Below are 17,585 nucleotides of genomic sequence, written 5' to 3'. Positions count from 1 at the left end.
ATCCTGGAGTCCCGGGATCGAGTCCCGCATCGGGCTCCCTGCTCAGCGGGGAGTCTGCTTCTCCCTCTGACCCTCCCCCCTCTCATGCTATCTCTATGTCATTCTCTCTCTCAAATAAATAAATAAAATCTTTAAAAAAAAAAGTCTGATTTCAGAAACCACTTTCTTAACCACACCATGTTGCCTAAGTGTGATGGGCCACAATAGGGAAAATTTAAATTTTGATATTGACTGCCTGATTCAGTCTGCTGATGCATCTTATTGTGTGGAATAGTATCTATCCTGCATTGAACAATGCTACCTATCTTTTGAGATAATTACTTCTTTTATAAAGAGAAAAAAAATAAATCGCTGGAAAAGTCTCTGCTAATTTTGAAGTGTATGTAACAAGGATAATGTTTATTCCAAGTATGAACTTTGATTACTCTTATAAGCAGCAGCAACACTACTTATGTATTAAATTATTCATTTATGATTTAAATTCATGAACAATATCCAGCTATAATTAATATTTCTATAGTGAAAGCTCTGTAGTAAGAATCTTGCTAAATATTTGTACTGTTTCCCCATGCTATCTTTAAAAAGATTATGTTAAGTTAGCGGTTTGAGTATCACATGGGAATTTAGGGAACAAAATAGCTCCCCTCGGCTCCAGTACTAACTTCCTCCTAAAACGGGAAGTAGTTCAGTTTAAATGTTCTCCCAGTTGAGAAAAGCAACTGGCAAAATAAGTGGACTTTATGTATGCATGTGTGTAATTAGAGTGAATTCTAAATAACATCATTTTAATTGTTAATTTAGGAATCTATCTGACTAACAGTTTCTAAGATAAAAATAAATTTGCCTAAGTAGTTGTTCAATGAAACTGTGATGTTGAACAATCATTTTATTTTAGGATTTGGAAATAAATGCTGGAGTTCTAAGAAAACTCCTGGAGGAGAAAGTTAATCCCTGAATACCCTGTAAATATTTTACTGACTCGTTAAATTCCCTCCTTGTGGGTTCCTTAAAATTATCTATTAAATAATTCTGTATTATCTGTTCAAAAAGTAATTGCAGTAATTTCATTTCTTTGAAGAAAAATAATTATTTGACTTTTCTAATTAAAGGATTTACTTCCCATGTTAATTATATTCATTCAATTTTACTCAAGGAATTCATTTTACGTTAAATAATTTGCAAAAGGATTGGTTTATTCATTTTAATAATCTACAAGTAGCCAGAACTTAATTCTTCTGAGGAAACCAAATAGAATTTTATCTAGATTGTTATTCAATACTCTGCAAGGAAAGACATTTTACTTTTATTCCCTTTTTGGATGTGATTTCATCCTCTTAATTTTAAAATGAGTAACAATTATTTGTTATCCTTTCTCCTCTAAAATGTTTTATAGAGTTAAATAACTGTACTTTCTTTGTCCTCACAACTTGCTGATTTTCATTTGATATTTGACATAAAGCCAGAGTCTCTAGCTGAGGAATGTAAGGAGGTCTCTCTCAGAGCACAGGACTAGCGGATGAACAGACATTTCCCTTGCAAAGAGCAAATGTTCAGAAGTGAATTTTGACAAATGAATAATTCCAAGGTTTGAGAGCTTAATAGGGATTTAGAAACTGAAGTTCTGATATTCCTGGCAAGTGAAGGTCATGACTTCACCAGCCCAGATATTTCCTGACTGAAGATATATTTTTCATGTAACTCCAATATTGATGAGAAAATATCAAGAACCCATCTAACAATTATATGACCCAATTGACAATTGAAGCATTAGCAAGATATTAAAATTAATTTCACATGCTCCTAAGAAAAGCTATGTATTTTCATATTAAAATGGTTTTGGGGGCAAAAGAAACAGTTTCTTATAACTGTATTTTATTTGAAGAATTTAATTACTTGGAATTTTGATGGAAGGAAAGAGCCTATCAGAGTATAAAAGTATCACATTAACAAAGGATTAAAAAATGATGCATTCAACATCTACCCAGTTTTTCCTAGAAAAGGATCTACAGAATGCCTCAATTTCAAATTAGAATTTATATCACAAGTATGAGTATCCTCTTTGGAACTTTGTAAATTAAATCTTTATAAGATACTGTCTCCATTGGAGGATAAAACACTTTAAATACTCGAATATTAAGTTTCCAATACTCATATCTCTAGGTTCTCTAGATTTCAGAGGACTAAAGTATAAAAATACTTGCTACTGGCGAATGGTATCAGCTCTGTGTTGAAAATTTTGTCAGTAAGTTCGCCTTTCTTTATACTTCTACTTAATAATGCAGCATTCAAAATCAAAATATTCTACTGAATCTTAATGTTGCATTGTATGTGCTTTCTGTTTCTGTGTGTGTGTGTTTATACTTGGTGTTGTAAGTGGAGAATAACTTAAGTTACTTCTACTCTTTTACCTGTGTGTGTGTGTATGTGTGTGTGTTTATACTTGGGATTGTAAGTGGAGAATAACTTAAGTTACTTTTACTCTTTTACCTATGTGTGCTAATTTCATAAAAGCATGCCTAAGAAATTATAGATCCAAAGAATCCTGATACCTGTGTTAATGCTTAAGAATCTCACTAACCCATTCAACTTCTATGTACTTGAAGGTGTCATCACATTAATATTAACTCATCTTCTGCTGAGATAATGCTGCTCTCTCTCCAAGAGCCACAAAGTAGGAGGTAGTCACTTGATCTTGCACTGGCTTCCAGAAAATTCAGGGGTAGCTTTTGGTCTCCAGTAAAATTATAACATATCTTTTTTTTTTTTTAATTGAGCTGCTTCAGGTGGAAGCAAAAATCGCAAAGAGAATAAAATCACAACTAAGACAATGATTTCCTTGTGCATGCCATAGGTATGAACCTTGACATTGGATTCACAGTAATTATTGGCTCTAAACTTACCTGGGCCAACACTTATAGCCTGCTATTCTGTTTTCATCTTGAACTGTCATACAAAAACTGAACCTCTTCCACCAGGGAGATAAAGAAAACAGTGAAAGGATGGGCGCCTGGGTGGCTCAGTTGGTTAAGTGACTGCCTTCGGCTCAGGTCATGATCCTGGAGTCCCTGGATCGAGTCCCACATCAGGGTCCCTGCTCGGCAGGGAGCCTGCCTCTCCCTCTGACCCTCCCCCCTCTCATGTACTCTCTCTCTCTCTCATTCTCTCTGTCTCAAATAAATAAATAAAATCTTTAAAAAAAAAAAAAAACAGTGAAAGGAAAGCAAAAGTCAATTTAATAACAAGTAAAAAAATGTTAAGTGCCCGAAGAAGCACAATATTTCTGCTTTAAATATTTTTCTGTAATTGCACAAAATTGTTGAAAGACAGACAAATCGGGGCTCAGGTAAGCATGCCAGACTCTTCTGTAATACCATCCCAAGTTAGCTTGAAGACCTCGATGCTGCGTATCGGGGAAGCCAAGACTTATTCTACCCCCCACCCCCACCCCGAAAAGAATGGTGATTTTCATTTTAAGGATCTTTACATTTTAAAAATGTATACATTTGCAGTTTGCAGAATATCATGACTTGTCATCTTATTAAAAAGATGTGGCAGACAAATAAAAATGGACATTTAATCCAGTAGTTTTTTTGTGAACTGCTGGCAGTCAAAATAACTCCTTAACAACTGGTAAACTGATAGTAGTATTTGGCACATTATTTCATTTTACCCTTCATGTTCATGGTGGACCTTTTATTAAGAAATGCCTTTTTACTTAGGTCCAAATTCCCAGGAAACTGAAGAATTTTATTATAAAATTCCTAACAAGATCATTATATCCAAAGAGAAAAAGCGTTCAGTGTTAAAAAAAAAAAAAAAAAAGTAGGTCAATTTTTTGCATAAATTTGAAAGAACATAGCATTGTACTGTTGTGACAGTGATGATTAACTCTGGATTATCTTGAAATGAGCGGGATAAAAATAATCAGCCAATTTGTAGTGAATATCACACATAACTATAGAATGTATTATCCAGGTTCAAATACTAGAATGTCTCCCTGGCTTTGTTATTGTTTATAATATATACATGGACTGAATCTTTATATTCCAGGCTCATATTTACCTCTGCTTCACCTGACAGATGTAATAACTTCCAGTATTTTATTTGAGAAGGCTGGAAAGTATACATACACATGGCAATCCAAGCCTGGAGGCTCACAACAGGGCATACCAGGAAAATACTGACATTTAAGGCTACTGTGGATTTTTTTCCCCAGCAGAAGGAGCATTTAAGTGGGTCATGGCCCAAAGGTATTGAACTTCTTCCCTTGCTGACAGCTATTTACCAGAACACAGTCGAGTAAAAGAAGAAGAGGATTAAGGAACTCCAATTGATCAGAAAATAGCATTCAAAGTTGAAACCTGTCTCTACTCCCAGAACTCAGCTTTTGAAAATCTTTTAGTGAAACCATTGTCAAGGGATGGCATAATCACAGAATGAAGTAAGAAGATTTAAAATTCTTAAGCAGAGGAAAAATGCATTGAGATTCTAAGTTTTAAGGGCTCATAGGAAAAAGCTATGTGAAACTGAATCACAGAGAATAGTCATTGATCCTTTCAAATTATGACAAAAAGTATCAGAAGAAAGTAGATCCTTCCATTAAGTTAAATGTGCATTCCATTTAATTTGAAATAATAATTCATACAAGCAACAAAAATAGGAAGTTAAGATTATTTTTATTAACTTGTGCATTGTATACAAAAGAATGCAAAAATGTGTATTAAATAAGCTACATTCTGTGACTGTTTATTCCTTTGGAGCTTCATTCAATCAATTGCTTCCACAAGTTGAAAATGAAATAGGTACATGAAATGCAAGTGATGGATACCTGAAGAGTAAATGTTTTAAGGGAAAAAAATGGGCTGACTCTTATAAATGACACATTTTTTTCTCTTGTCTTTTTTTCTTTTTTTAAGTAGTTTCCAGGCCCAGCGTGGAGTCCAACATGGGGCTTGGACTCATGACCCTGAGACCAAGACCCGAGCTGGGAGCAAGAGTCGGCCACCTAACAGATTTAGGCTCCCAGGCACCTCTCTCTTGTCTTTTCTAATTAAAGGATTATTCTTTCATTCTGTGTTTATTTGGGTTAATTTTTGAGGGGAAGATTGGTAAATTTCCTGGGTTACCTCAGAGGGAAGACATTTGCTTCTAGAGCTTGTGTGAAATGATCCGAGAGTCACTCATGGATTATGCTGAAGAGATGAAAATTTCTCATTGCTAAGATACAGTTTTGAAAATTTGGTTTCAATAAAGAAATGACAATGATAAGAACTAGTAGGTATTAAGTGCTAATTATGTGCCAAAGACTCTTCTAAACATTTTCCACAAATTAACTCAATTACAGTCACAAACACCTATGGAAGGAGGTTCACTGAGTACCTCTATCTTATATAGGAGGGAACTGAGGTACATAGGAGTTCAATAATTTGACCAAAGTCACACAGTCAGTAAGTGGTAATGTCAGAAATTAAACTTAAGAATGTTAATTCTTATTTACACAAGAGAAACAGAGAATGTTGGTGGAACTTGTCATGGTCCCAAAGTCAGAAGATGGGTGCCAGTGGTCCCAACTCTGAAATGGATTAGCAATGCCCATCTCATGATATCACTAAATGCTTAAATAAGACTGAATATGCATAAAAGGTTGTTTTGTGACCTGTTACATTTTGTATTTTATATATAGAAATTCTATGTTTTCTATAAAACTGTGTTTTCTAAAGCTCCTGGAATGAGGTCATAATTCATTTGATAAATATTACCCTGCTCCCTTCCTTTTCCCAAGTGAAGGAAGAAAAAGAGCAACAGTTCTTCTTGGGGGTGATCCTTAGATCAGAAAAGTTTATATAGTTTTATTAGTAGAACATCTGTCCCTCATTTACCAACTGGGTTCATATAGCTCATCAATATAAACAGAATAATTATCAGATATGTTTTGAGAGCCAGTTTTATTTCAGAAAAAGAATAAGACATGCTGGAATGTATCTCTTTTTTTTTTTTACTCTTTCATTTGAATATAGTTGCAACACATTACATTAGTTTCAGGTGTACAACGTAGTGATTCAACTTGTCTATACATTATGCTATGATCACCACAAATATAGCTACCATCTGTCACCATACAACTCTGTAAAAATATCACTGACTATATTCTCTGTGCTGTACCTTTTATCCCCATGACTTATTCATTCCATAACTGGAAGCCTGTATCTCCCACTCCCCTTGTCCACCCCCTTGCCTCTGCAATAGATCTTAAAATATCAGGCAACTTTCAAATCATTGATAGAAATATTTTATTTATGTTAATATGTGGTAGTTAATTTTGGGGGGCTTACTGAACCCCTATCAAAGCAGTATTTTTGACATATATAAATAAACGTGAAACAAATGCAAATATAATGGGTTCTGGGCTTCTGAATACTAGAATGGGATCACAGTATAACATGATATTTAAAATTATATAATGTATCATGTAATAACTGTTACCATTATAAGTCATATACTAATAACTTAAGTTTGATCATATTCTATGCTTAGAATTTTGATTTTTTTTTCCAAATTCAGTTAAAAAAAGGAAAAAAACAAATACCGATTCCTCAAAATGCAGGATGTATCTTCCTAGGGTGTTCCACCATTGCCTCATTTGATCATCAAACAGCTCTATGAGTAAGGTACTATTAATAACGCTACTTTGAAGATGGTGGGAATGCAGCAGAAAGTTTACTTACCTTGCCCAAGTTCCCAGAACTTGTGAGTGTTAAGTAAACTGGGCTATGCAATAAGGAAATCTGGCTCCAGACTCAGGATTCTTATTGGCCTTCCTATAGTAAAGTGTATTGATCTCTAAAACCAATTAGACAGTGCCATAATCCATTTTTCTGATGCATAGGCCAGTATTCTCAAAGTATGCTCAGAGAACCAGATGCCTATGGACCATGTTAGGGCATTGTATCAAAAAGCACGTTCTTTGATCATCCAGGGCCAACTAAATCAGAATCCCTAGTGATGGGTCTGGAAATCTACATTGTTTAAAAAAACTCTAACAAAATACCCAGATGATTCTCAAACACATGAAATTTGAAAAATACCATATGCTTCTAAAATAAGATCATGTCTGTGTTTGAGACATGTAGGCAAGCTCAGTAAATATGTCAAATGAAATAAATTATAAAAGAATAAATTAGTGAGTCAACAAACCATTTTTCCATAAATTAGTAATAAATAAAAGCAAAAATAGTTGCCATAGTAGACACTCCATGCATATACGTTAAATCAAACCAAACTTCTTGGTTTCTTTCCTCTCTCATTTTGCTCCACCTGTTCCACCACAATGGAAACCACCTTTACACAGTTCCAGGATTTATGAAACAAAGATTTGAGTTTGGAATTTTTAAGTACGTAGTTAACAGCTTTGAAAAACAAAATAAAAATTCCCTGTGGGCCTCTATCAAAAACACCATACTTGGTGTTTTTAAATTTAAATATAGAGAAGGAAATAGAAATTTTCTCATTTTTAAAGATGAAAATACTGTAATTTTCACTGCCAATTTTCTTGAACAATTGTATTCCTCATTTTCTTTTTAATTTCTCCAATAATTCCCAAGGTTGCATTTACATATACGACTGAAAACCCCAATATTAAAATTTAACACGACCCTGGGTGGCATCTCAAGCCCTGTGCAACAAAAGAATTGCTTCCTTTCCCACATTAGATATTTATGTCTTTTTTATGTTTGGTTTATTATGTTGCATTGAAGTGATCATTAGAGAAGGCCATATAACTAGGATTATCTGTAGCTTTCCCTAAAAGTGATTGCGTCAATTGTGTGTTAGACATTGTGTGATGATGAGGAAACTCAAATTTGGAAAGCCAACCATGGACAAACTGTTTCTATGGACAATGGGCTTGAACATCAAAGATGATTCTTGTTGTGTCCAGATGGTATTGATTAACGATGGTCTTTGCCCTCCCTAGGCAGACCAGAACTCTAAGCTTGCTTTCATTGGACTATAAGCTTGAAATAAGTGTCTTACACTGTTTGGACTGCTATAGCAAACACCATAGTGTGGGTGGCTTATAAACAACAAAAATTTGGGGCCCCCAGGTGACTCAGTCAGTTAAGCATCTGCCTTCAGCCCAGGTCATGATCCCGGGGTCCCCGCACTAGGCTCCTTGCTCAGCAGGAAGTCTGCTTCTCCCTCTGCCTGCTGTTCCCCCTGTTTGTGTGCTCTTGCTCTCTCTCAAATAAATAAAATCTTTAAAAAAACAATTTATTTTTCACAACTCTGGAGGTTGGGACATCAAAGATCAAGGGACCTGCAGATTCAGTGTCTGGTGAGAGCTCATTCCTGGTTCACAGATTGCTGTCTTCTCCCTGTGTCCTCACATTGCAGAAGGGGTGGGGAGGCTCTCTGCGGTTCTTTCCCATCCCACTGGGGAAGGCTTCACCCTCATGACCTAATCTCATCCCAAAGACCACACCTCCAAATACTACCACATTGGGGAATAGGTTTCAGTGCATGAATTTTGGGCGGACCCAAACATTCAGTCTATAGTAATTTCTTTAAACCAGATAATTCTCTTTTGAAATTTTATGTCAACCTGCTATCCTTTAGTGGCTATTAACTGTTATGTAAATGTTTTTAGCTTTAAGTTGTGGAATATATTCTTGAAGAGCAGATTTGATGGTTAAGAGTGACAAGTAACGGGGCGCCTGGGTGGCTCAGTTGGTTAAGCAACTGCCTTCGGCTCAGGTCATGATCCTGGAGTCCCGGGATCGAGTCCCGCATCGGGCTCCCTGCTCGGCAGGGAGTCTGCTTCTCCCTCTGATCCTCCCCCTCTCATGCTCTCTGTCTCCCATTCTCTCTCTCAGATAAATAAATAAAAAATCTTAAAAAAAAAAAAAAAAAAGAGTGACAAGTAACATTAAGGGGAAATTAGCCCAGGAGGAAAAGGGGACTCAGAGGACAAGTTGAGAATCTTCCCTCATTTCCAACAGAAGCCTCTGAACTGTTTTTGAGAAAGATGGCAGCCATTGCCTTGTATTCTGTCCTGTATTAATTTTTCCACCTAGCTCAGTTTTTTTATTTTCGTCTGTTCTCCCGTTCTGTTTCCTCATTTCTTGTTTCTTTACCCTTATTTAATTGGGTTATCTTGCCAATTTATCTGTAATTTGAAAATATACACAAAAAAAATGTCTATGGATAGCCTTTGGGGATTACGGGAGGAATCTACAAGGCCAGCATATTTGAATTTAGTTCTTATCAATGTACATAGAGCCACCTGTTTCTCCAACATGTTCAATAATTTTTTTTTTCATAATTCCTTGTGGTGCCAAATTATCCATCATCTCCCAAGTTAATGCTTTTCAGGCTAAATAGAATTTATAAATGAGAAACATGGCTAAAATAGATTCTATATTTGCACTATTTTATTCACTCAGAACACTATGTGAACAACAGAATGAAATAGTCATGATAAACATTGCAATAAATAGTTTGAGTTTAGCCTGGGAGGAATTACTATTGACAACCTGAATAGAAGAATAAATACCAATATTTTGAACTCTTGCTCAACTAGCTGAATAACTAAGAGAACTACATAAGCTGTCTCAAACTCACCCTAATAAGAAATGTGATTTTCAAGGTGGTGGTGCTTTGGCCTTGTGTGATGGAAGTGAGTTTCCTCTCCCAAGGATACATAGAGAAGTTGTATGTCCTTAAAGAAAACCTAGCATTGATTACTTTGAATAATTTATTTAAAAATATAAATAACTGTTTTATAGCTTAATTCCCATTTGGAGTAAAAGTTTGCATGAGTGAATGAAAAATGTATGTAAGAAGAAAAAAGCACAGAAAGCATTTGTTTGATTCACATAAATAGTCATGTGGTGCCAGAATATTTTATTACTTATGGTAGATAATCTGCTAGCAGATACATCAAGTGCATCCATGCCAAGAGCTAATGAGGAGCAAAGTAGGATAAGTATTATTCTTAGGAAAGAGCCATATTTGATGGAAAGAGCAGAGAAGCTGCGAGAATATGCGCTTTTTAAAAATGAAATCAAAATAATACTCAAGATAACTAAGAAAGAACAGTTCATTGATATTAAAATTTAAGCTGTATCATTGCACAGGAATTTTAATAACAGAAAACACAATTATAGTGGAGTAAGAATGCAGGGAAAGGAGGTTAAAATGAGTAGGAGATTGTATTAAACTAAGGAAGAATTATGCTTGCCAGAAGAGGGGACTGAATAAAATTGATGTGCCCTAAAGTTGACAATTTTTATAATTCTACTTTTTTGCAAGAATTTCTTGAATGTTCACTTGTTCAAACAATTCATCCTAACAATTGCTTTTCAGCAGCTCATTGATCATTTTTGCAACATTGAAATAATTATCTTTTAAGCAGGAAAAAAGCTATATTATTAGCAATTACTATATTGCACTGATTTCCTTTCTAATCAGATCTTTAAAGAATGTAAGATATTACAATGAATGTGTAACTAACATTCATATGAATAGGTCATGACAAGTAATTTAACAAAGCATTATTTGATATTTAAAACACACAATTACTCAAAATGCATGAATACTGTCTAATTGTCTAAAAAATTGAGGTGCTTTTAATACTTAATTTCAAACTTAAAAAAAAATCAAATCTAAAAAAAAAATATGTCCAAGATTCCGAGACGGATAGATACATATAATCCCAGATCTATGAAATTGACATGGAAACGGAGGTCCCAGCACTCATGGTCTCAATGCTTTCTCTTTTCAGTTTATATACACTCTTTGCTTTGACCCCCGTGGAAAGATTATCACTGCAGTTTCTCTAAGTAGAGTTCCATATAGGTAAAATTTGTCTGTAACTTTCCCTGAGCACTTTACCGAGGAATCCAGTGACACCTGGCGTTCCTTAACTACAGGACTTGACAACAGTCCTTGCCGCCTTCACAACCATCCCACCTGAAAATATTCTATGTTCTTTAAGTCAGTATCTCAGAGCTCTGCTCTCAGTTATCAAGTGATTTCTACCTTTGGATAAACCTCTCTGAAGTGGTTTGTTACACTGCTGTCTACTCAGAATATTCTACACCTAAATAGTAGATTTTAAGATATCGTCTCTGCTCATGCTAGAATTTTCTGCCTTTAAGTCTAACTAGTCTGTTCTTGTCCATGCATAAATTTAGTTTAATATATACCCCTCCTTTACCTGCCTTCCTATTATGGATTGTTGCTACTTTGCTCATAAGGCTTTTATAAGTTCTAGTGTCTAGAAATAACTCCCCTCCTTTCAAAACCCTATTTCTCTAAGAAAAGATAGTGAGTACGATCTGAATTGGGAAAATGTGGTAGGTGTGGAAGTCCTCAGCTATATACTTTATACTCTGATGACTCTAACACTTAAATGTTTTATATTAAAATAAAAAAGTCCTCCACAGTTTTTATCTGAGATTCTTCCCGAACTTCATTATACATATTGAGAAAAGCCTGCTTCAAGAACAGAATGAACACTGCAGAACAGTAGATTATCCTGGCTTGTTATCATCAACTGAAATTCCCTCGCTGGCTATCACTGGGTACATCTTTTAAACTCTCTGAACTACAGTTTCTCCATCAATAATACGATCACAGAAACGATCGCTTTCTTTAACATGGAGGTATGAGCAGAATTAATTGAAATTTCTTAATGTAATGAACTATTTAAATGCAAAGCATTATGACAAAAAAGGCCATTTGCCATGGGTGAATTTGTAAAAGCAAATGCAGAGATGAATATGTGTAAACCTCCAATGGCCAGCAGTAATTCCTGAGGATCATATGAGAGATTTTATCTGGAATTGGATATAAAGAGAGAATTGACTTTTAGAGCAGATTGTTTTCAACGTTGTTTAACCGTAAGAAAGAAGATTTATAAGAAAGAATGCAGAGCACAGATTAATTAAAAGATTTCAAAGAAAACTGTATGGATTAAGGGGCTTCGTGACTTTAAGAAAGAACGAATGAATGTTCTACAACATTCTGCATTAAAGCATTCTTTTGCGAAGATTATTTGAAGTCATTAATTAAATCTACTTGAGTGTTCTCTTCGTAGTGAAATTTCAACGTCCACTAAATCATGGTTCCAAAAAGAAGCAAGTTGATGTGCAGCCATGCCTGACACAGACATTTTCTGTTTTCGACTTATTTTCTAGGCCAGGGCTCCCAGTGTGTCAGTTTTCTATACTTCACCACCCACATTTCCCCAACAAATAAATAAACGCATATATGCACGAGCACATATTTTGCATATAATCACAGTGTGATTTGCCCTTAGATAGTCCTTGTTTCTGTTACTGTCGCTACCATGACTCAGAACCAGGTGTAGTTTATAGTGTTGACGTAATTTATACTATGCAGTGATAGGAAGGTCCTTGAGAAGGTATAAAGCACCATACAAACGTGAAGCAACAGTTATGGTTGTTCCTTAACCACTTTTGTATATGTCCTTTATTTTACCATTCGCTGGGACAAGGGACAGTCTGGGGAGAAATTAGGAACTTTCCTTTAATAATTGTAATTTTTGCATTTTATCCGGGGAAAGTAGAGTAAGATGATGGGCTGGTGTTTTGCAAGTATCCAAAATGAGAGAAAAGTTAATAACAAAATCTCTGCAAAACTTTGGAACAAATCATTAATCATAAGGCTTTATGAATAAAAGTAACTTTATGTGTAACGTTAACACCGATGACCAAAAGTACATCTGAATCTATTTGGCCCTTACCAAAAGCTGAAGTGACTAGCCCTTTTTTTTTTTTTTTTTTTTTTTTGATAGGCCCAAACTTTGTTATTTTTAAGATAAGCCATGGAGCAAAAATTTCAGAACATGAATCAAAGAATTCCTCCTGCTACTTTATTTTCCACACAAGAGTGCCCCTCATGTGCATCACTTCCAGCTGGCTTTATTCCACTGTTGCCAAAACCTCTTCTTGTTTCATTGGTCAGGGTGACGGAGGCCCATCTGCCCCACACTTTGGGGCATTGAACTGATTTAACACTTCACAGGACAAATACTCTGAGCCTGGTGGTGAGGTCCAGCGATGACTCTTTTGTCCCCTGAAGGCACTCTGGTAGGTAGGACACTTGCTGTTATTTAATATTAACATTAAAAGAATAAATGTGGGGCGCCTGGGTGGCTCAGTTGGTTAAGCGACTGCCTTCGGCTCAGGTCATGATCCTGGAGTCCCTGGATCGAGTCCCACATCGGGCTCCCTGCTCATCATTGAGTCTGCTTCTCCCTCTGACCCTCCCGACCCTCCCCCCTCTCATGCTCTCTCTCTCTCAGTCTCTCTCTCTCAAATAAATAAATAAAATCTTAAAAAAAAAAAAAAAAGAATGCTTATTTCCAAAAAAAAAAAAAAAAAAGAATAAATGTGTACCTTTTCTGAACTGAGATTTTTCACCAGGTTATTTTAAGTTTGACCCATGTTCAACTTCTTGCCATAATAAGAACTTCATCTTTATGAGAAAGGTACACAGAAATCTTTGTGTGACTTACTTGATAAAAATAGTTAACAGTCATAAATAATTCCTCCCAACTTTTTTTCTGAGAGGAAACAATTATTTGATGATTGATGAGTATACAACCATCAAAGAGAATTTGGGTATTTCCCACAACACCTAAGATCTCATGCCATAACGAAGTACCACAGTCCAGGTGGCTTAAAACAACAGAAATTTCTTCTCACCCTGTTGTGGAGGCCAGAAGTCCAAAATCAAAGTATCAGTCAGGCTGTGCTCTCTCAGAAGCCTCTAGGGAGGATCCTTCCTTGCCTCTTCTAGCTTCTGGGAGTCACAGGTGTGCCCTGACCTATGGCAGAATACCTCCAGTCTTTTTCTCTGTCTTCACATCACTTTCTTGTGTCTTGGTGACTTCATATGGCCATCTTTCTTAGAAGGACTAGTCACATTGGATTAGAGGACCACCCTATTCTGGTATAATCTCATCTTAACTTCACTAATTATATCTGCTAGGACCCTATTTCCAAACCAGGTCATATTCTGAGGGATGTCATGTGTTTTGTGGGTGACACAATTCAACCCATAATATGACACAGAACTAAGCCTCTATCATTTTTATGAGGTCACTAAATATTAGATACTTAGATCAGAAGATTGCTGAAGATGTAGTGTTTTTAACTCATGAAAGAGTTCAGAGAAGTCTTATCTGAGGAGAAAACTCTTAGGATATACCTTAGAGAATAAATCAGATGGCCCCAGGTGGAAAGAGGAGTAAGGAGAAGATAATTCTAGACTAAGAATATTTTATACTAAGGAGTAAGGTCATGAAAAAGAAAAATGTATCCAGGGAACTGCAGATTATTCAGAATTAAAGTTTTCAGATAAGTGGAAGAAGATGAATCTTAAGATAAATATAAGAACACTTTATTGAAATTCTTTGAATCATATTCCACATTTTTAATGTATTTTCCTCAAAGCAGAGTTATTAACACAGTTTAAATAGTGGAAATGTAAATTACCTTTGTGTCCAATCTTGAGGATATGCCAAGGGATAACTAGAAAGCATGTTGATGAAATATTCAGAAAATGTACTCTGAAAACATTGTAGGCATCCAGTACACATTATTAATTGTGTAGATAAATTCTGTTTCCTAAAGAGGAAGAACTTATAAAAATCTGTGGAAAGCACAGTAAGAAATATTTTCTATATATGAGGAATTAATTTTTAAATAAATTTTCAAGTTATCCAAGAATGGCTTAGGTTACTTCATAAGGTAAACACTTAGGTATATTTTGGAAAAATCTCTTATTAAGGAAAAGAAGAAAAGACATATGAAATAATTAAAAACAAAATTTTAGTTGCCATTCAGGATGGTGGTCTGAGTCTATATGTTTAACTGCTTTCCTTGAATATTGTCTTTGAAAAGACAAAAAAAGAAAACAGAAAAGATGAGAAGAGAAAAGGAAAGAAAAGAAAAAAGGAAAGGAAAGGAAAGGGAAAAAAGAAAAGAAAAGAAACAGGAGAAAAATTCTGAAAACTTCACTTGAAAAAGACATAGGCAAGGGAGAGAACCATCAAAAAAAATGTTTACATGATATTGTCAGTATGAGACTATATGAAGGATAGGTCAAGCTGACTGAAATTCAGCATGTGCAGAGAAGAAATTTCTCTGAGAAGTCAGTTCACAGGAGTGCTATCATAACATAAAACATGTCACCATAAAGCAATAAGATCCTAGTCTAGGTCAACTCTTGGGGTGTTTGCAGCCCCATTGGAGCAAATTTCTACTCTATAAACTGGTGCTGCAGGTTTACAATTCTTTGTCTCTTGTTTACTGGGAGTCTCCTCAGCAAAGAAAGGAAGTCACCTGAACAATTTTCTTGTAAACATGTTAATAATAAATCAACCAGTGGTCTTGCATCTGAAGAGTCCCACCCTATGGATTACTTTTAGATGGATCGGTCTGTTGTTGGACTATATGGTAAACAAAACCATCTATCTATGGATATATGAAGCACAGGTGCCTAGAAAATGTCACATAAACTTATGAGACATAAGACATAACTTACGGGCACCTGGGTGGCTCAGATGGTTAAGTGTCTGCCTTCAGCTTAGGTCATGATCCCAGGGTCCTGGGATCGGGTCCTGCATCAGGCTCTCTGCTCTTTGGGAGTCTGCTTCTCCCTCTGCCTCTGTGTGTGTGTGTGTGTCTCTCTCTCTCTGTCTCTCATGAATAAATAAATAAAAAATCTTAAAAAAAAAAAAAAAAAAACATAACTTATGAGACTAAAATGGAGCTACATTGGTGGTCCAGGACCTCTCCCTGCTTTGCCTGTGCCTCCTCATTACCTGTGTCCTTGAAATTATTAGGAAACCTTGAAACTAGGTAAGATTGCAAATGCGTATAGGGCTGATTTTGACAGTCCAGTGATTTATGGTATCTCACCAGCACACAGAGCAGGATTGGTGACGACGGCGGCCACCTTTCATTTGCTATGTACGGCATACGTGGTAAAGATACTGCTCAAGATGGCTCCTAACAAAGACACACCAGGGGGCGCCTGCGTGGCTCAGTAGGCTAAGCGGCTGCCTTCGGCTCAGGTCATGATCCTAGGATCCTGGGATCGAGTCCCGCATCGGGCTCCTTGCTCAGCGGAGAGCCTGCCTCTCCCTCTGCCTGCCTGCCACTCCCCCTGCTTATGCTCTCTCACTCTGTGTCAAATAATAAATAAAATCTTTAAAAAAAAAAAAAAGACACACCAGTTGGACAAGCTGAAAAATGCCCAGATATGATTGAACTACCAGAGCAGAGATGAAGGATGAGTCTCTCCACTTAAAACTGAATCTTCCTTCTATGTCTTTGCCAATATCTTTCCTGCTACCCTAGTTTTAACTAGACCCATGATCAAAGAACATAGAATTACCCAAAAGGAAAAAAAAAAAAAAAAAGAATTTCCTTTTCTGTTTTATCTGGAACTAAATGTTTTGAACAGAGACCCACACCTTCTCTGAAAGAAACTATTTCAACAACTATCAATTTTAGAATAATAATAACCTGTCAAGCAAATAGAAAAAATAGTCACTAATTGAGGCATATATTATTCATTAACATGAATATACACCTAACAAGTGGCTTTACTTGTGACCCAAAATTTCTTTGCTTCTTTTTTTTTAATTTATTAAGAACTGCAGCTTTTACAGTGACTGATACTAATGCTGTAGGAAGTTGATAGGTGCTAAGACACATTAATCCCTGGGGCGCCTGGGTGGCTCAGTCGTTAAGCATCTGCCTTCGGCTCAGGTCATGATCTCGGGGTCCTGGGATCAAGCCCCACATCGGGCTCCCTGCTCCGCGGGAAGCCTGCTTCTCCCTCTCCCACTCCCCCTGCTTGTGTTCCCTCTCTCGCTGTATCTCTCTTTGTCAAATAAATAAAATCTTTAAAAAAAAAAAAAAAGACACATCAATCCCTGATAATAAACATAATGGGAGATACATGTGCTGGGAATACATACCTACACACAGACATAGTTTTAATTACTTGGATGCATGCTCTGGTGAACTAAAACCATATCTAGGTCAATAAATGATTTCAAAAAAAAATTCTCTTTAAAATTCTTAATGAATGTGAGAGATCTCAAAGTGTTTAGTGATAGTAAGTTATACTTGATTTTAGGAACAAAACTAGGTGAAGGGATAAGTGCCATCCAAGTAATCTCAACTTACCAAAACTAGAAATGTGGTTCATTAAAGTAGGACTTTAAGAAGGAGATGCCAGTTATTCAAAAGGAAAACAGGAGATTGTTAGAGCTGAAGAATCAATACAAATTTCCCACAAATACTAATCTCTTGTATGAGATAAAAGAGAAAATATCTTAAATAGATTTAAAAAATGAAATGCCCACTCTGCTTGACTAGTGACAGTGGTCTTGGATTCATATTGACAAGACTCATGAGACACAAGAAATGTCACCTGGTACCAAGTCGACTGACCTTTAAGAAAGGGTACAAAGCAGGCCACACAACATGTACCGTGACAGCTAGGGGAGGCCATGTGATTCCCAGGCACAGAATGACACGTCT

The sequence above is a fragment of the Mirounga leonina genome, unplaced genomic scaffold (assembly GCF_011800145.1).
Source record: "Mirounga leonina isolate KUSES-001 unplaced genomic scaffold, KU_Mleo_1.0 Mir_172, whole genome shotgun sequence".
NCBI lineage: Eukaryota > Metazoa > Chordata > Mammalia > Carnivora > Phocidae > Mirounga > Mirounga leonina.
Note: the sequence above shows the minus strand (reverse complement) of the source record.